At 36.9% G+C, this 20780-nt stretch overlaps 1 long non-coding RNA gene across 3 annotated transcripts in view; it reads left to right on the plus strand.

Annotated features, from left to right (window-relative positions):
• The window catches only part of LOC114011317 (uncharacterized), a 178143-nt gene that overhangs the window by 146715 nt on the left and 10648 nt on the right, over positions 1–20780 (plus strand). For all 3 annotated transcript variants that reach the window (XR_008748791.1, XR_008748790.1, XR_008748792.1), the window contains exons 7-8: positions 15271–15355; positions 19137–19539. This is a non-coding gene — a long non-coding RNA (uncharacterized LOC114011317). The remainder of the gene's footprint in view (positions 1–15270; positions 15356–19136; positions 19540–20780) is intronic.

The raw sequence follows: 20780 nt of genomic DNA on the forward strand, positions 1-20780 counted from the left end.
CCTTTTCATAATTGTGCAGTGTGAGTATTAAACAAAGAAGTCACTTGCACAGTACAAAAGTACTCTGACAAATCTCATCTTCTAGCAGCGACAGCCATCCCTCATTATTTTCACCTCGTTATCTTAGCTGAGCCCATGGTAATATCTGTATATACGATATCTGTCAAATATTAGTAACTTCACCGAAGAAAACATTTAAGATTCCAGATAATAGCAACAGGGATTCACGAAAGTATGTCAAAGGAGAAAAAAAGAAAGTTTAACCAAATATCTATGTCAGTAAGAATTACATGGAAATATATATTTTTGTCTAGATTCATAAAGTTCCATTTCCAAGTTGTTCCTGTTTATTTTCTCCATCAAATACTGTACGTTTAGTTCCAAAATCTTTCCTTTCCATAACACCCATATTTTTTTCTGAGCATAAAACCTCAGTAAAAGAAATCTTTCTGAGCATCCACCACAGTAAGAGATATTTTAAGGACATTGAAGTTCAGTCCTCTGCTTCTGGGTCACTACGCTCCTACCCAGAAACAAAAGTCTGTTGCCTTCCATGCAGCGTTTCCCTCTGAGCATTGTGGTTTCGGTACATGGGACTAATGCCAAAGGCTGCTACCTCCGCAGCAAAAATGCAGCAACTTGCCACCTGACTTCTGGAAGAAGGGATGTGTCACAGCAACAGTATTGCTTTGATCATTTTCTTATTTTTTTTTTCTCTTTTTAATTATTTTTCATAATTCCTCTGCCTTCTTGTACTATTAGAAAAGTGTTTGTATTTTTCTAAGCTTGGTCCCTGCGCTTGGAATCTGGTTGTCCCCTCATGCTCATGCTGCTGAGACGATCGCTCTGAGCTGAGGGGTACCAGTGTGCTGCTGTGAGGGACACGCCAGGTCATCTATGTTAGAGTGGCAATTGTCTTTGACATTAAACTGCACCTCAACCTGTTGGAATCCCCTCAGCTGACAGCCCTGAGGAGGCCAGCAGTTTGCCTTGGTGTACCTGTTAGCCGTTCCTCATTCACTTCCTAGACTGCCAAAAAGGGACCTTGTAATTCTTATGTATGTGTACAGGAAATCTCTGTATGTGTATATATATATCATCCCTTTTATATACATCACTAGCTTGTTTTAAATTAAAGGATACATATAGTTTTCTTCAGCTGAAATTAGTAGGCTGACAACATTTTGCTTTTTTTCTGTTCTGCACGTTTTGTGGTAACTAGGAATACAGATGTTTATGTTATATAAATGGTTATTTTCGTTTGGTTTTAGTGCTGTTTTACATTCCCATGGCAAGTGAAGTACCTGCACATGGTCTTTATGAGGAAAGAAATGCATACGTTGTGCTTTCTAATCCTTCCACTCCTTGCCCTAAAATATGTGCAGTATGATCATAAGCTATTAAACAACTGATATTTTCCATCCTAGAATGTGTGCCGGTGGCTGGTAAAATAATCTTTTTATGCCTCTCTTATATCCTATGAGATTATTGTGGTAAGTATTTGGATTTAAGCACCAGGATATCGCTTTTAATGTTTTTGCTTGATTCAGAAGCCTCATTGTAAGCTGCTACATAGTACTTTTTCATATATTACTTAATATAATAGCAGAACTATTCCAGTAGGACATCATGACTACAGCGTGTGAGAAATTATATGGATATCTGTGACACGGGGTAATATATATAAAGCTGTGATATAGAGAAGGCAGACTTGATAGATCTCTTATTGTATTTCTGTATTAATGCAATCATAGAGGTTACTTTCTATAGAAGATGCTAAAGCTTGTTGAAAGACAGTGAATGGCAACTATTTAACCTTGGTTCCATTTAGCTGGATTCCAAGTAGGTCACTTGAGCTTGTAATATTTTAAACAGGTTTTGCTGTCTTTAGCTTGGTTTTCTTCAGCACTCTTTTTTAAAAAGACTTTTTCCTGATAAAAAGAAAAATTCACTGCCTTCACTCCTAATATTTTAGTTTTCACGATATTTTTCTTTTTAATAGCTGAATTGTGTCATTTATGTAGTCAAGGTGTTAGGTATGATCCAAACACCGCAGTACAGTTTTTCTCAAGAGTCATAACTGGGGGAGAGAAAGGGATGAATATATAAACATCAGAAACGATGGGTCACATATTGTCTGGGGTATTTAAGAGCATCAGTTGTGGCGTTCCTGGCTGGAGGCTGGAAGGAGGGCTGGATTTATTTAGAACAGTATCAGGACTCCTGTTTGCTTTGATACAGTCCTGATGTCACCCATATGTCAGTGGTTTAGCATGCGATATGGGACTTCAGGATCGAAGGGGAAGGTCTGAGCATAAAATTGATCATGTCCACGTGTGTGCAAACATATTCTATTTGGATATGAAATAATGTACATTCAACTGTACAGTTTAAACTCATTAAATTGTGGGATAATCAAACCTATAAAATTACAGTTTTCTTATGTAGAACACATAAGGGGACATCTTTAATGCCATAAGATCGTCTGGTACCTGGGCCTTTTTTTTTTTTCAAACTCTAACTGATAAAGACTGTCTTTTCTCCATTACACATCACATTTACTCCTCTGAGATTAGCTTTAAGGATATCGATTTATGGAAAGACTTGTAAAATGAGTCTCTGAACTGACATTACATATTACAATGTTCAGAACATAATTCTGAAGAGAAACTGCCTTTTCAAAATTCAGCTTCTTTATGAGAGAATGCTTTTCGTGAGAACGCGTTCTTAGACCTGGATACAAATTTCAAGTGCAAATTAGAGGGACAATTGTTCATATTTCTGACTGCTGTTTGTCTTACAGCTATAAAAATTGCAGTTGTGGCTGATAACATTGCCTTGTTTCTTACTGCCATAAAGAAACAGTTTTGTTGCTTTCCTAAAGGAAGAGAAATATAAATTGTAAATAACGAGATTAGTTTTTCATGTTTATTCTTTTCAGTATTAGCATCAACCATTTTAAATTTTCCATTAGTGTAACCTGCTAATCCTCAATGACTTTTAAAAGCCTGTTGTTTAACAAACTCTAAATTTCCAATTTTATGATAGGCAGGCACATACATATAGATATATACAGATATGTACAATAAGGAAGAACGTATTAATTTGTAAACAGAACTTACATATTTGTGTGTCTTAACAGCTTTCACTCTAACATTATGATTGTTTATGTAAGGCCCTTTCCACTATAGTATACCACCAGATGATTTCTTGAATTCTATCTAAAAATGTAAATAAACTATGTACTTTAGGTATGCTAACCAATACTTTTTTTTTTCATCACCAAGCAATATATTTTTGCAAGTACATTTGTTTGTATTCTGAAATTGGAAAAATCCCCTTATGTAGCATTCCCATAGTCAAATGTTTACAAGGGCATAAGGAATATAAAACAAAGGCAATTTTTAGGATTTTGTTAAGATTCATGTTTATCACAGTGTGGACAAAAATGCAAAAAGAAGCATTTTCTTATCTATTCCTGTTACATTAGAAAAGTTCATGCCCTGCTCTTAGCATTTTCCAACACAGCTGTAGAGTAGTTTAAAGCCTATTTTTTAAATAAGTGATGCTCAATTTGTCTTTGATGATCCGCATGATTCAGGTGAGATGGGAGCACGGTCGGGCCCTTATTTGCATAAAAATTAATCACAGAAAAATGTAAATTGATAAAATTTTGCCTGGCTTTTCCCCCCTATTCGAGAACCCATGGATGGCTCCCAGAAGCAATCATCTCAGTATGGTGCCGCATTGGATGCTATACAAATGATCACATTTGTGTTGAATACTCACTCATTTAAATGTCAGCACTGATGGGGCGGTACATCACTAGAAAAAATGAAAAATAAATACACAGCAGCTGAAGACCATCAAATCTGTGGGCACTCTTTAGAGATATATGATCTAATGTGAAAAAATTGTACATTAATTATCCTTTTTTCAAAATGGTAATTGTTTTAGTATCACATCAGAAAAAAATCTGCAATTTATTTGGAATCAAACAAAAAACAGTAATGTTAAATACGTCATTACATCATTGTGTTTATTAGAAGGCTACAATTAATTCCTGAGGCTCCTTTGGTCTCCAGAACTGCATAAAATGAAACAAAAGAACATTGCTATTAATTTTCAAACACACTCTAATCCTGCAAGTAATTTGCCCAACCAAAATAAAGTAGTAACAATTCAGAACTGCAAACTTTGTAGTTTTATCTGCAATGTATTTTTTTTTTTTTTTTAGTTTTCTACACTACATATTTGCATGGCATTGCTCTTATAATAGGATCTCACAATCCTTGATTAATTTTTCATCTTTTCAAAGGCAGGAAATAATTTTCCCCATTTCATATATGTGTAACTGAAGCATAGGTATTGTAGAAAAATTGCAAAAGCTCCCAAGAGTAGGCAGCATGGAATGCAGCCCCTCTTGTAATTTTATTTTATAGACCTAAACATGCTTTTGCTTCCTTGTGGTGTTAATTTCACATGGGAGAGTAAATAAATTGTGTACCCTGGTTATGGCTCCAACTTTGTATTTCTAACTGAGCTAAATCCGGCACAGACAGAAGAAATAGTAGTTTACACTTTTTTTTTTTTCTTCTTCTTTTTTTTCCCCCCACCTTCTGGCTTTAAGAAGCAATCTCTAGAAAATTATAGCAACACAAGGACTTCGCCAATTTATAATCATCTGTAATAGGTCAGCCACAGTGCATTAGATCTTCAGGGGCTGGAATGCAGTATTTCAGCAATGCAGTCTGAGTCTGAACTGGAAGGAGAGATTTTAAAAGCCATTTATTATGCCTGCACTGGAGAGGTTTGAACATTAGTGCAATAAACATTGTAGGTTAATTTATTTTTTCTTTTTTATTTTTTTTTCTGTTTAGTGGGATCTGGCAGTAGTTGTGTATGTAAGTCTTCAGGGACAAGCCCCCACTATATTTCACATGCCTTACCTTCCATACCATTTACTGTGCCAGTATATTAAAAAATGTATGTAATGTACATTAAAGTACACCGTACTGTCATTTCACAGAACTCTTCTGACTTTTTGCAACTATGTTAAATGCAGAACAACAGTTCTACTTACAGGTAGAATAATATATTTTATAGGTTTTGTCTTGTATTGTTGAAGCCCATGATTCAAATCCTAGTTGCACTGAAATCAGTGGGAGTTTTGCCAATGATTTCAGTTCAGCAAGAATTTCAGTAAGGTTATGCATTATTTACTTTCTGAAAATGTAAAATGTAAGGTAGTTGTAGTTATGTGAGTTAGTTGTATTTATATGCTGTAAATGATACTGTGTGGGATCGTGATACGTGGCTGTTGAAGGCCTGAGCAGTATCTGATAGCATAGGTGTGAATGCTGATTGGGTGCCTTTTGCTGTGGTTTGGGGGGGTTGTAGGGGGCATATGGATGGCCATTTAGCACCATACTGGAGGACTGAGATTACCATCCTTTACACTGTTCATGTAGATGCTTGTCAGTGTTGGCACTGTTATTGTATCCCTATTTTTCATATATTTCAGTTGAGCATTTAGGCTGCTTTTGTCCCCACTGGTCTATTTGGCATACTGGTGCTTCTCTTTTACTCCACTGTGTAACAACCGCCCTCATGCGGTTCCTTTGCCCTCATGCCTATGCGCTGTCCGATCATGTTTCTGTCCTTTACTATATTCCTGCTGCTACATTTAACTCTTAATTGATTGATATCAACAAGTGGCTACATATGCAACCTGGAGATAATTTATGAGAAAGAAACAGTTTAGACTATACGCAGCATGAAGGAATAAGTGCGTGTGGAGGAAACTGAGACTGGGAGCAGGAACATGACTGTTAGGAGGAGTATGTGAGTAGCACATAAGTGGTGCATGGATAGCAGATGTGCCACACAGTTTACTTGAGACTGTCTGCACGCCCAGACAGTTCCCTGAGATTCTGTGTGCTGAGTTTGTTTTCCACACTGTCAGCTCTCGCTGTTTGATACCTCCTTTCAACCTTACAGGAGTGGGTATGGCATCACCACTTCAGGTTGCCTCTCCACCCCGACCTTAGAAATGGAAAACGGGACAAAGCCACACACCAGGCTTGTCTGCCTTCCCCAGCAAAGCAGGGATGCCATCCCACCATCCCCAGCAAAGCAGGGATGCCATCCCACCATCCCCAGCAAAGCAGGGATGCCATCCCACCATCCCCAGCAAAGCAGGGATGCCATCCCCAGCGGGTACCCGCAGAGCTGTACCGTTCGGGGCAGCTTTGAGGATACCACGTATCACTTACAGACCTGCAGCCTAATGCAGTGTCTCTCCCTCAGCTATACGGGATTTCTCAGTGGAGTTTAACTCACAGCTATGGCAAGAAATAACAGGAAGATCTCAAAAGCTATGGCCTGTCCTAAAGATTTTCTTTATAGGTAAAAGGGAAAGGAATATTTTTTTCCTTTTGTTCTCCCTCAACCCCTGCATGCAGAGTCCAGAATGCCTTATTATTCAAGTCCATTTAGAGAGATATTTATAAGTAGCATAATTCTGGGTATGTGAAAAATACCATGGCTTCCAAGCTGAAGGGAAGTATTCATTTCCATCCGATTTCATGCAACTGCTATATTTCACAAATATTAAGCATAGCATATAATTTTGATGAATGGGTTTATTTCAGCTTGGATTTCTCAGACTATCTTTTCAAGCCTAATACAAAAAGTGACTGGATTTTTCCAGAGCACCTACAGTTCCTGATGTCTTCTAGGCTCCGCACTAAAGAGTCTTTGAAGATCTGATTACTCTTCACGATGGAACTGAGTGCAACTTTAAATACCAAGGTTTGAAACCTTTAGTCTGTATTAAACACAAAGAAACTAAGGGTGGAAAAAGAAAAAAATGTGCACTGCTGAGTGCAAGCTGAATAACTGAAAAAAACCCCTCACTTGTCCTTGGCAGTAAGTCCTAATCTGTTAATTTTTTTCATGTGTTTATCAAAGACGTGGAGATTGGGCTACTTTGAGTTCACAAAAGGATTATAGACAGTATCATATTCAAATTATATACTGCAGTGCAGCTTGCTTCATTGTGGCATTTGAAGGAATGTAATTCTTGATAGAAGACTTTTTTATACCTTAAAAGCTTGTATTTTTAATGCTTTATTTCATGCCTGCCTTTCCACAGAAAAAGAAATTCATGCTACTATCCCCATGTGAGGTAAACCTTCTCAGAAAATATAGAAGTGGGTTTTGTTTAGGTTTTTTTGAAGTAGTTATTTCACAGCTGGCTTTAAAAGAGGCCATTCTACCAAACAGGCATATCCACGTTTTATTCAGAGTGCTTAAGCTCAAATTACTAAGGGGAAAAAATACTGTTCTGAAATTCATTCTACTGTCACCCAAATCAAGTCCCAAAGCATGTGGTTACCCTGATACTCTTCATATCCTATCACAGATTCTCTGATGGTCTTTTATCCCCCTTTCCCCTGGCTACTGGGAGTATATGTACCCAGCACGGCTTGTAGAAGTTTATTACTATCAGGAAGACAGATTGCACGTAATTACCTCCTCCTATTTGAAAAGGAAGTAAAGGAGAAGGTACTGTGAGTGCATCAGGAATGGCCGTAACTCAGAAACAGGTTAAAAAAAGACAAACACAAACTACCCAGCCTAACAAGGACTCTGGCGATGCAAAATCACTGCAAATTATAAACAGACGCCGTAGCTGCTCAACTGTAACAAACCATTTGGTACAGGTGGGTGGGTGAATAGGTACTTGCTTGTTTCCCCCAAGCTACTCAGTCTGTAACGCTTCCCCCCTAGAAGAGCAGAACTAGATTCAAGATTTTTAGTAGTAATAGTCTAATTACGTGAAATATGACAGATATGAATGAGTCCTTGAAAAAAATGGAACCAAGAGGAAAAGCTAGATTTTGTTGTTGTTTTTTATTTGCCAGGCACTGAAGACTGAAATAAAACCATGGAAAAATATTCTGGAAGGATAGCCTGGATTTTCTTTTGGTATGCATCACAAACTATAAATACAAATCCTCCGTGTACTGACTAGGATCTTCAGAAGTCCTCTTTGGTCCATTTCATATGATCAGGTACACTTAGGCATTTATTTTCAGGTTAGCTGTCAGTACTGATAATAATTTTTAAAGAAAGAAAAAAATCATCAATACTGTTACGAGACTTCTCACTTCAAAAATAGCCAGAAAAACTCGTAATCCCGATTAAGCTATGAGTACTTAGATGGAATCAGATGGAAGACCATATTAATGATAGAAGCTCCTTACTTCCAGTAGTAAATTATATTATAGATAATTCTACTGAATGATTACCAGGGAGGTCAATGTATATGAACTAACCTCAGCCACCAACTTTCTGACCCTCGAGTAGCCTGCCCAACTCTCTCTCCCCTTTGACTAGGCAAAAGCTGTAGGACAGCTGTAGACCACTGCATCGTGTTCTCTGAGAAATGCTATCTTGCTTGCTTGAAAAATTATCCTGCGTTTTCTTAGTTTAGGTGTGCTGTCTGTCACATCATTCAGCAACTTTTAGTACATTCACTTCTTAGAGAGAACTGCATGCCTTGGAGTCTCAATTAGGTGAAGCCAATTCGTCCTTCTCGCTGGTGAGCAAAAGTCATGAACAGCCTCTACCAGCACAGTGATAATCAATATTTCTCTTCTTTTTCTTTTCGAGCGATGCAGTAGTGCAAACAAACCCAAAGAAATCAGCCCAGGCTCTATTAATTCCAGCCAGTTTGCCATCAAACATCAGCAGTCTCATAGTGAAATCTGCCAAACGCCTACTATGGCTCTGCTAACTGGAGCAGATGTTTTTGAGAGGAGCCTTTTGGGTGTATTGTCCCAACGTGGCTGCACAGGCTGCAGTCAGCTACAGCTAGGCTCAGCCAAATTCAAAATTTGAAGTTGGATTGCCATTGGGAAATTAGCCCACACTCCAGTTCAGTGTGTTTAAATGGTTTTGAAATCAAAACAACATCACTGCCAGGAGGTCCCATCTCTCAGACAATAGGGAGACAGTACACCAGCACAAGAACTCCAGCTGCTTTTGTCTTAAACAGCAGCCTAAATCAAAGGGCTTACTGTATGCCTGGGGTTTAACCTTTTAGGATTCAAACATGTCAGATTTGCAGCCTCTATTGTGTCGTTACTTTCTGCTAATGACATGCTGTCTCCCACTGGTGCCATATACCTTCTAAAATCACTAGTCACTTCTGAAATTTTAACCCCAAATATCTGCAAAGCGCTCTCCTGGCAGTAGTTTAGTTGTATGCAGTTATCTTTCCCTGTTGGCTTTTCTCTTTTAATGTCCCTTCACTGTTCAAAACTAGTTCGTATGAGGTTAAAGAAAGAGATGGGATGTGTGATATCGATACTAGTTCCTGGCTGGTGTGTGAGAACTCTCTCTAGCTCTTAACTAGGAGACTGTCCTAAGCACAATTGAATATTCCATGGTAGGCTCAGCTTATTTTCCCCACGTGGAGTCAATATATAACGTGTATGGATTTATTTCTTTTTTTCCCCCCCAGCAATTTCAAAAGAATCCTCGCTTCCCTAAAGGCTTGATTTAATCGAGCTCAAACCCCTAAATTTCAAAAATGTAAATTTCCTGTTTGAAAATTAAGGGGTTTTTTTATGGCTCAAAAAATATGATCAGAGTTACTGTTACTAAATGCTTTTCACCCATATGAAGGCTGGAAAGAAAACTCTGGAAATACTGCGTTTAGAGTTTGCCTTGAGTTTTGTGATTTCCATAGGCATACAGGTGTGTGGAAGAGATCCAGGGAGACCTGCTAGCCACTCAAAGCGTGAGTAATTTTATTTCACTTTCTTTAAGACAAATGCTAAACCTCCCCCCAACAATGGTAATCCTGCGATCTGTAATAAGCTGAATAAAAAATGAAATAATGTTAGCTGGCAGTAGCTGCGGTCCAAGAGCTAGAAAGCGCCTGTTAGAAGCGTTGTGTGAGTCACTGTCCCCACCTAGTGCTGGCTGCCAGGAACGAGACTGCGAAACCCTCGGTGGCAGGTGACACTACAGACGTGGGGGGGTCTGGAAGGATATCAATTCTTTTTCCGTATATATAGTTACTATAACTGCAGTCATGAATTCATTATAGATTAAAATGTCAGCTTTTCATTTGTAATACACAAGGGTTATATATAGGCTAAAAAATGTCACCAGCTGTTGAAATTTCCCAGCCTCGTAGGGTTTTCTGCAAAGACCTTTCGGCATATAGTAGCGTGTTCGTTATTAGTAATGAACATGTTCATTAATAATAACATAGAAGACTTTGGCAGCGACTTCACAGAACCACGGATTGCTCTCATTGCTACTGTCTGGTTTGAGAGCCTCTTTCTAGTGCCGTTAGGAACAGAGGAAACAAAGATAAGGAGCAATTTTCAGCTGACAAAGTATAGAAATGGGTGAGTGTCTGATGCATTCTGGGCAGCGCTCTGAGTCGGGAGGAATGGGGGGCAATGCACAACTTAGTTCAAGGAATTAAAGCTGACAGAATTACACTACAACAGCTTTCTAACAGTGAAACAAATATATTACCTTTTTTACAACGTCTTTTGCTCCAATACCAAGCTAAAAAAAGAATTGCAAAATCAGTGTTGTCTCCATTACTTCCTCTACCAACCCAAGGAACCTTCCAACCTAAAAGCAAATTGTTGTGAAATAGCATTTATTCCTATGAATACAGCATCCACAAAGCATAACTTCAGCTGTCTTCCTAGCTCGAGAGAGATTATTTTGCAATAATTCCAGAAATGTGAAGACAAATGGGGTCTTCCATCTGCAACGCGTTTTAGGCTTTTAAACAAGTTGCTGTGAATTCTTATGACAAATTGCAACCTTGGCTTTGTATACGGAACCTAGCACAAGTAATTAGTTTGTCCCTTTTAAAGGAATTTGAGATGCATATAGGTGTGACTGGTGGACTCGTGAATTTTTGTGCTTTGGTACATACCCCAACAGCCTTTATTGTTTAGCGTAAGAGCGGACTGGGAGCTGTTATAAAATTTTATAGTGCTCTAAAAGGCTCAAAACAAGACTAAGCATCATGGTGTTTTGGTGGGTATGTTGTAAATGTTTAATTTCTTATTTTTAATTGTAAAAGTTATAACAATGAGGAAAATTCATCATAACTGTAGTTTTTATCTAACCTGCTTTTATCTCTTTGGATAATTTTAAACCCATGGGGTATTTTTTATTATGAAGTTTAATTAATTTGTCAAATCTTGCTCAAATTAGATATTGTCACGTCACCAGTTTTGTAGGACAGTTTATACACTCATGATTAACAACTTAAATCAAGATTAAGATTATAAATCTTTGCTGTGAGTTGGTTAAATAAGTCAAGATAAGAATAGTGATGAATTTCTTTTCATCATTAATTCAGACCTTGAGCATTATTTGGATCTAGTTTTATTGGTTATTATATAAAATATATGTTATTTTGTATATTTTATCCAGACTTCAGAGACAAAAAATTCTGGGACAAATGTTTTACTGAGTCTGAGCTATGACTCATCAGGGATGTCTAATGTAAGCATCCCAGTGTTATATTAGGTATTTTCCTGTATCTTCCACCCTGTGACAAATATGCAAAAACAATTAGCTATCAAAATGAACATAAACTAAAAATTGATGTAATAGCTCAAATAATTAAAATAACTTGTAAGGTTCATTTAAATCTCTGAGTTTGGCTGTACTGTCACGTGGACCTTTGGATTTCTCTAACACTGTCACGTAATGAATGATACATGGGTTAGTCTTCATTTTGCCTGGTCTGAGGATGCAGCTGTTTGATCCCATTGCAATTCTTGCTAGACTTCTGGAATGAAACAACTAGGTCAGAGACCCTTATATTCCCCTTTCTGGGATTTGAAGAAAATGCCACTAATTTGCCACAGTATGTGTGAGTTGATAACCACAGGACTGCCTTCTAACCGTGTTTGTGACTGCGGCTTCCTATTGTAAACGTGTATGACACCGGAGTTTGGGCAGTCTCCAGCGACTGAACTGAGCTAAAGCCTAGCTCTCTGCCTTTCTGTATATTGGAAATGAAGGTATATAAATTAAAATCACCTAACAGAAGTTAAGCAAGGCCTTTAATTTCTGTCATCTGACAGAATTGCCTATCTACCCATCCAACAGTATCCCTGTCCTGGTTTTGGCTGGGTTAAAGTTAATGTACTTTTCAGTAGCTGGTGCAGTGCTGTGGTTTGGATTTGGTGTGAGAACAATGTTGATAACACACTGATGTTTTCAGTTGTTGCTATGTAGTGTTTATACTAAGTCAAGGACTTTTCAGTTTCTCAGGCCCTGCCAGCGAGAAGGCTGGAGGGACACAAGAGACTGGGAGGGGACACAGCCAGGGCAGCTGACCTGAACTGACCAGAGGGATGGATATTCTATACGACAGAGCATCACGCTCAGTACAGAAACTGGGGGGAGCTGGCCAGGGTGGGCTGATCACTGCTGGGCATCAGTCAGTGGATGTGAAGCAATTGTATTGTGCATCGCTTTTTTTTTTCTTTTGAGTTTTATTCCTCTCTCCTTTTCATTACAATTGTTATCGTTATTATTGTTACATTTTATTTCAATTATTTAATTGTTCTTGTCTCAACCCATGAGTGTTACCTTTTCCCCCGGTTCTCCTCCCTACCTGACGGGGGTGGGGGGGGTGTGAGTGAGTGGCTGCATGGTACTTAGTTGCTGGCTGGGTGTAAACCATGACAATCCCATATGTACACCTTCCTTTGTGACCAAAGTTCTCAAATGTTCATAAACTAAAAGTAGTAGTCTGTAGCTGCTGTAGTGAGGGTGAGTAAGAGAGAAAGGAATGAGTAATTACAATTTGTCCTATCAGGGACTTACAAACTTATGACAACAACATAGACAATAAAAATTTCTGAGAAAACTTTGATGAATGAATGTTTCAAATGGCTTTCCAAAGCACACCTTTAAGAATATACTTATCTCTAGAGAAAGAAAATTATTTAAAACTGCAGTTGATGACCTGGGTCCTTATCTTGGCCATCTACACCAAAACTGATATGCTAGGCTCAGCAGGATGCTGTAGAGACTGACATTTTAAAAAAGTTTTTATATGTTTAATTCTCATTGATTGCAATGGATTAATCTTCAAAAGTCAAGCTATAAATCAATTGAAGCAATAAATCCACACAATAAGGTCAGTATGCAGTATTCATAACCTCAATTAGATCACTTTCTTGTCCACCCCACTAAAGCCAGCAGTGTGATAGTGTGTGCTGTATAGGTTGCTATCAAGGACCGTCAGATCTCTAAAATAAGGTTGAATATAGCCATTGTACAATAATAATAATAATGAAAAAAAAATTCTAAAGGTCTGAATTTCAGTTGCCCTTCAGACAATTTTTTTTTTTTGTTGCTGCAAAACTTTATTTTTGAACAGTCAGTTTACACTTATTTGGCTCTAATGTTAACAACAATGCTAAGGGGAGCTGAACTATGGTCACTTTCAAATGCATTTATGTCAGGTTAATTTTTTATAAGGGTTAGATTTTATGTTCGTTTCAACTGTTGACTTTCATTTCCTGCCAAAGTAGCAAATCTCTTTTGAATTTTGTAAAGAGATTTGATCAAATTCAATAAATACAATAGAAAAATGTTTCGGATAATTGGGAAAACGTGAGTTTAGTTATTTCTTTCTGCTTCCAGAACAGATTTCTTTTACTTCTCTAGAAGTAAAGTTGTCTTAGTTCCAGTTACTCTAACCTATAGTGAAGTGTGAAGATAAAAACAAAAGCACAATGAAATCTCATCTCTGTTAGCTTTGGCTCAGCACAAAAACCATAAAATAGATCCACAGGAATTTACTTCTTTTTTGTACCTAAATTGCAAAAAAACTCTAGGTGCTGCTTAGTAGAGTGCAGCATCTTCCAGCTATTGTTTGATCTGTGCTGTTGCAATGTTCTTTTATGAGCCTTTGTGACTATCCCCTGACCCCTTCATCCCATGTAAAGGCCATAGCAAGTGTACAGAATCTTCATGAGTTTTTCTTTGATATTCGCTAGCAGAAAGTTTTTTGGTTGATATTTCCTTAAGATCATTTACTTCAGATTGTCTTTGATTTTAAACGTGAGATGATGTTAAATTAATGTGATTTGCCTATCACTCTGTTTATTCCTCTACATCTAATTCTTTCTTTAAAAAGTTTGCATGTCTGATGTCACAGATAAATTATATTCTAATTTGGAGATGATGTAATTTCTGAGGATTTAACTGAAACTTATCTATCTAAATCATATTTCAATAGAGAAAAGTGAGACTCTTAAACCCTGTAGAATTTCACAGAAACTCATAGAAGGGAAGAAAACATCTCTATTAATAAAAGACCCATATATGTCAAAGAAAAATGTGCCTCAACTTCAGCTTTGATTCCAGAGATTTCAAGGTGATTCAGGAGGAGTAGCTGAGGTACATCTCACTTTCAATGAACTTTCATGAACTTGAGATCTATAAGGTAAAAAAATCTGAAGGGAAATTTTAATATGCTGAATCTGTCTGTAAGTGGTCAGTATAGCTGACATTCTAAGACAACTCTGGCAGGACGTTCTATTAAGTCATTTGAGTGATAAATCAAATATAAGTTTAAGCACATGCATGAAATTGAGTATACTTCCATGGAATTTCTAAATCAGTTGTATAGCTGTGTGTCTAAGAAAGGGGGGCCCTCTTTTAAACAGGTACTGTAATTAAGGTACATTATAAAACTTAAATTGTTATTAGTGCTACTTCAAGCTGATAATACATACCAGCTGATCATTTCCTTTACCACACAATTTAATATTTACTATTTAACACTTTAACGTTTGCTATTTAACACTTTAACATTTATTTTGTCATGCATTTTCGCATCTCAGTGGTCTGTAACGTTAAGAAGCTATTTGAAGTGAAGCTCAAAAATGAAAGCTCAAATGGTGCTGGATGGAAATATGACATGATTCTTGCAAGTAAATTCAAGTGCACGTGATCAGCTGCGGAATCAGGGGGTTGTTACAGTTCAGGTTGTGTTTTCAAACGATCTGTGGAAGCTGTACCTGAACATCTCCTTCAGCGTGGAATGCAGGCTTCAGGCCTCACAATCCAGACTTTCAGCTTGTCCACCTATATTTGCACAATACACATGGTGAAAGAATGGAAGAAATTTTACTTTCACTCCTTAATAATTATTTTCTTTTGTAATTTGCTAAAACTTAACTATATTTTCAGATGGTTGTGAGAGGAGAAGCATGAAGGGAGAATGAAATCTGACCCATGGACACTTTCCAAAGTAGAGAGTCCCTTGTGGAACAAGGTAATGTCCATATTGCCCATCCTTCCAAATGGAAAATTTAGTGCAGTAATTGCAGCACAAGAAGAAATCGCTTTTATGGTAGTTATACTTTATGCTAAATCTATCAGCAGAGTAGGTCTAATTTGCTGTGCAGACATATCCTGTGAAGGTTGCCATTTGAAAAAGAATAAATGAAAATAGTTTGGGGTTTTGATAAATCACAAGAAATATAACAAAGCTTTGGGATTTCCTCTGTTGACCTTTAATGTTGAAACACCAAGTTTTCAGAGACTGCTGTTTCCATATCAGCATGATACTGAGTGTTTAGGTTTTTAGAGAAACCTTTTTTCCCATTGTTTATTTCATCAATGTTCTCCTGTAAATCGGGTAAAGTCATCAATAAAATAAGTACTTTATTAGTACAGAATGAATTTAGCCCACTGATATCCTTTCATGCCTGTAGCGATTATTTGCTTTTAACAACTTTATATTTTTTTAATATACCTAATAATCTTAAATTACAGCAACAGCAGTTTTATTGCTTGAAGAATGCAGACCGTTTTTAGTCACATTGACATACTTGTTGCAATTACTAATCAAGTACAACTTTGAGTGTCTTAGGGTGACATAACTGGACTCAAAACTATGAAATTTTACAACTGTATTAAATCTAGACTTGATAGATTAACTTTACTCAATAAAATAATTAATCAGGAATGGAATCAAAAGTTGTCTGCTTGAGTAAGTAACTGTTATCTGTCAGGCTATGTAGTTTTAGTAGCCTTCACATGCTAAAACATCTATTCAAATAGAGGTAAAAATATTACATGAGGGAAAGGAAAGGAGACAGTAATGATTTATCTATGCTCAACACTCATTGAAGAAGGGGGAAAATGCCAGTCACATCAAAATGTTTAAAATAGTCAGATGCATTTCTAATAGTACGTTCCACCAGGGATGTTGCACAGTTACTTCTGATCATAAAATTAGAAAGCAAAATATTCTGCAAGATAGTATAACCCTAATCCTGCAAGCCAAGGGAACTCTTCAGGGTAGTGATGTTCGGAAAGGCATTTGCTGTTTGCAGAATGAAGGTCATACATAAGGCGTGATAGATCCTGTGAAATACTTATTTTGAAACTTCAGATGGTTTTGCATGTTCATTGCTTCCAAGGTTGAGAAGCTAGAAACGTTTATCTTTGTCAGCCTGTGTGTTCTTGTATATCAGGTGTCATTGCTCCAGATAAACATTTACAATATACTTGTGTGAGGTTAACTTTGAATATACACAGCATTCTCTGCAAGACACTAAGTCGAAGCAGAAATTGAGGTTTGTTGAAGCAAATGTATCAAATTCAAGTAATGTTTTGCTCTTTCACTAAAAGCATTTTTACCAGCCACTTGAAGTACTGCTCACCCTTAGCAGCCCATTCACTACAGAAGTCCCCAGTCAACAAGTCTTATGGCTTTATGCCTGTGAAACTGCAGGTTTGATGTAATGGGGACAAAAGCAATGCCATCAGCTATTATTGGCTGAGCTATCACATATGTGTTAAAAAGACAATAAGGAGACAGTAATTCCTTTTAATAGTGGTATAAAATTAATGTCTTTGGACACAGTTAACTTTAACTTGAGTACATCTTCAACCAGGAAAAAAAACAAAAGAGTTATCCGTAATTTAATCAGAAACTTCCTGCAAAAACCACAGTGCAAAAGTCACTTTTTATTTTTTTATTATGTAATGAATTAATTTCTTAGTGCTAGCTCAGAAATGAATGTTTTCTTCATTCATAGCTTTTGGAAAAAGTTTCTCATGTTTAACTGTCTTGGTCAAAACTAAGACGACGTGTTTGTTGTTGTGTTAGTGGCCCTGGAAAGATAAAAAGGATAAAATAGAGGTTTATGTGATGGTTTTATTAAGTTCAGCTTTGGATCTTTATAAAGAAGGATAAGCAATACTTGAAGAAACATGTGAATTATTTAAATAATTGTCCTTGCTGGCAATTACCTTATCCTGTAATAACTAACACACTGACAAACGATTTAATGGTGATCACTAGGACTGTCCTGTCAATGGTTTTTGCAGCCAGCCATTTAAATTACACATCAACTCTAAAGAAGTTATTTCAGTATCTCTTAGCAAAACATTAAAAACTTATTTGATCTACTATATAGAAGATATTTTTAAACAAGAGGATAACAAACCACATTTTATGTTGTAATTTTATGTGAAAAGGGATAATGTGTATGCCATGAAAAACTTAGATGTAAAGAATAAGTTAAATACAGTTTCTCATATTGTTAGCAGAGATGTTACCTTTTGACCTTCCTTTTGAGATTTTTTTAGAATATTTGATCCTTCTGATAATAGTTTAATATTACTTCCTTCACATTGATTAAATACACTTCATACATCACTGAACAATGAGTAACATTCAAATAAGGCTGTCCACTGAACTGCCTGCAAAAATGATAAAGTAAAAAATTAATCTCCAAAGTAAAGTCAAGCCTGAAATTGAAATCTTTGATGCATACATTTCATAATTAGTTCATTCTGCTATATCTAAAATGCAAATACAGTGCTCTTAAAATAATTCAGATCATCTTGCATGGTGCATTAATGAATTGTTCTAGCTTCTGCACCTCTGACTTCAACAGATTCTGGAGTCATTTGACTTTGTTGACATTTTCTTTGTTAAGTTGCTGATTTTTCTTTTTTATAAGGTTACTTAGAATGGTGCTTCTTTATCTCTTGTGCTGCTCTAACATTTGTTTCAGTCAGTGGATCCACCTACATGTCAAGGAAAAAGAATTTCACAGAATATGTGCAGAATCAAGGCATATAAGGGTATAGCTGAAAAAGCCACCCCATTGCTCTCTCATCAGTGACCATTGTAACCTTTTTTTAATGGTCCATCTGTTTGTGGGACAATTGTCTAAACCAGAACAGTGGAATTACCCTGTCATGAGGGGTTTTTCTGTGCATGGTTTTTATTTTTATTTGTATTTACATATTTTAGCTTGGGTCATTTTTCTCGATTTAGTAGGCAACCCCAGGAGCATTAAGCAGGTAGAAGCAAGTGGTTGAGAATGGGCAGAAATGTTGTAGCCGCACCATGCATTACCAGAAATCTTCTGGCATGTACGGTGCTCTTTTTGCATTCCTGCAGTGATCTTGAGTGATAATGTAAGAAATAGGACATATTTCTTATCGTTTGGCTTTTCTTGGCTTAATTTGTGTGGAGGTTTTCAAGATCAAGTTTTGAACATACGCCCCTGAATCTCGCTTAGATGTCTCTATTGTCCTCTGGATCTGGCTGAGTATCTCTTTTATGTGAAAGTGCCTGACTAGTTATCAGGCTCAAACCTTGCAAGATGTTGGGAACTGAAGGGTTAAGTCATAAGCAGCACCTGTGTTAAAATAATAAGCAGATAGTAATATTCCTTGTGTGTTACTTCTAAGACAATAAATCGTTATATTAAAGGGTAACATAATGCAAATAAATGATGCAACATTACTGATGAGCTGAAGGAAAATAAATCTTAGCGTTTACCCCAAAGGACATGGCCACCTTTACCATACAAAAATAAGTCTTCTGAAGAAAATGTGACAATTCATCTTATGAAAAACATCTAAGCAAAAAAATAATTACTAAAAGGAATTTTTAATGCTTATGAAACATCAACACTCTCATATATTCCGAGAAAACCCATACATAAGCTACAGTACAAATGTGCTATCTTACTTTACATGTCTGTTTCTTATTTAGCCTGGCTGTAAAAAAAGCATTTATTTCACAGATGTTCTCCTGCAACTTAACAAAACACTGTTCAAGATCATGGTGGAAAGCTGCACAGAGCAGGTGGTATAAAAGTTGTCATCTTTTAAATGTATGTGTAACTTGTATAACATCAGTAAAAGAAAAGGTAAGCGTATTGATAGAGTACAGGCACAGCAGAAAATCAGGATGAAAATACTTAGAGATGGCTAGAATAGTCAGATCTCACTCATGATGTACATCTAGAATAATCATGTAATTTTGCTAGTATCTGTCTCAGAATTTATCTTCAAGTCTGGGGTTTAGGATACAGACAGAGGGAAAAACCATGACCAAGTCATGACCAGATCTTAAAAGTTCAGAAAGCATCCTGGAGGACATGAAGTTGGGATCAATGTTCAAAATTATCACATTTCCTTCAAAAAGTGAGATTCATACTGATTTTTATATGATAATACAAGTTCATTTTTGTCAGTACTCTAGCCATGTTTTGTAGCTAACCCTTCACAATGGTACAAAATAGTTTCTAGTGAGAAGTGTGTGTATCTCTGTATTCATAGTGAGTTGCAGAAGTACAAGGCAAGTGCAGCTGGGGCCAGATGTTCTGTTCTGCTTCTGGGGAAGAAAAAAATTAAATAAGGAGATGGAGGAAGAAAAAGGAGAAAAAAGTGACAATATGGAAAATCATTTAGATTATTATTTGTAAGTTATCTGGAGCTATCATATTAGCAGCTGTGATCCATAGACTTTGGCATAACAGAGATGTATATAAAATACTTTAAAGGCAGAGACATATAGATTACGTACTATCATGGTATTTCTACAGTGCCTATCCACAAAAACTAACTTTTACCTAATGAGGCTAATCTTCCTAGGCTGCCTCAATGCTTGATACAGTAATTCAGTGCCCAATGGACAAATCATAATAGGAAGCCTGTTTTTGCTGGTAGTGGATTTGCACACATAAATTTAGCCTTTGTGGATCAAAGCGCTGTGGACAGTGATGAGACTGTGCTGCCCATGTTTGCAGACAAGGCATTTTGCTTGTGCCTTTTGGAGATAACACACCATGAACAAAAAATAACAAGACCAAGCTGGCATCAGCGTTGAGCTATTTGTAGTTTCACATGCTAAGTAATACTATTTGTCAGCTTTCCAAGAAGTTACAGATTAAAACTAAAGGGAATGAAATAAGGTATGATTTGGAATAAAGAACTAGCAGAAGACTGAGAAAGAATGGAAAGGGTGAGGATGGGTAAGTTAAAGCAGGAGATTTTTAATCAAAAAGTCAGAATTGGAATGAGTGAAAAGTGCTTTTGAGAGAATGGGCTGAACTTGCAGTGGTCACAGATTTTTTACTTTCCTTTTGAGAAATCTAGTTTGCTCCATCTCCTGTCCCATCACATGTGTGTCTGTAAGGACTCAAAAGCAAAGTTTCAAATGCAGATGATTGAGTTTGAGAGGCCCACAGTCCTCCTAAAGGCAATCAAATTTCTCTAGTCTTCTGTATCTTCATATACCACTGGTGTGCGACTTATTGGTAAAACAAGAATACAGTACAGCTTGACCTGAGAAATTAAATTGTGCAAGCTAATTGGAATAAACTGTGAGTAAAGCAGAAGACTGTAGATGCCATACATCTTACTTGGAGTTGGAGGATTTTTGT

Source organism: Falco peregrinus, chromosome 9 (genome assembly GCF_023634155.1).
Source record: "Falco peregrinus isolate bFalPer1 chromosome 9, bFalPer1.pri, whole genome shotgun sequence".
NCBI lineage: Eukaryota > Metazoa > Chordata > Aves > Falconiformes > Falconidae > Falco > Falco peregrinus.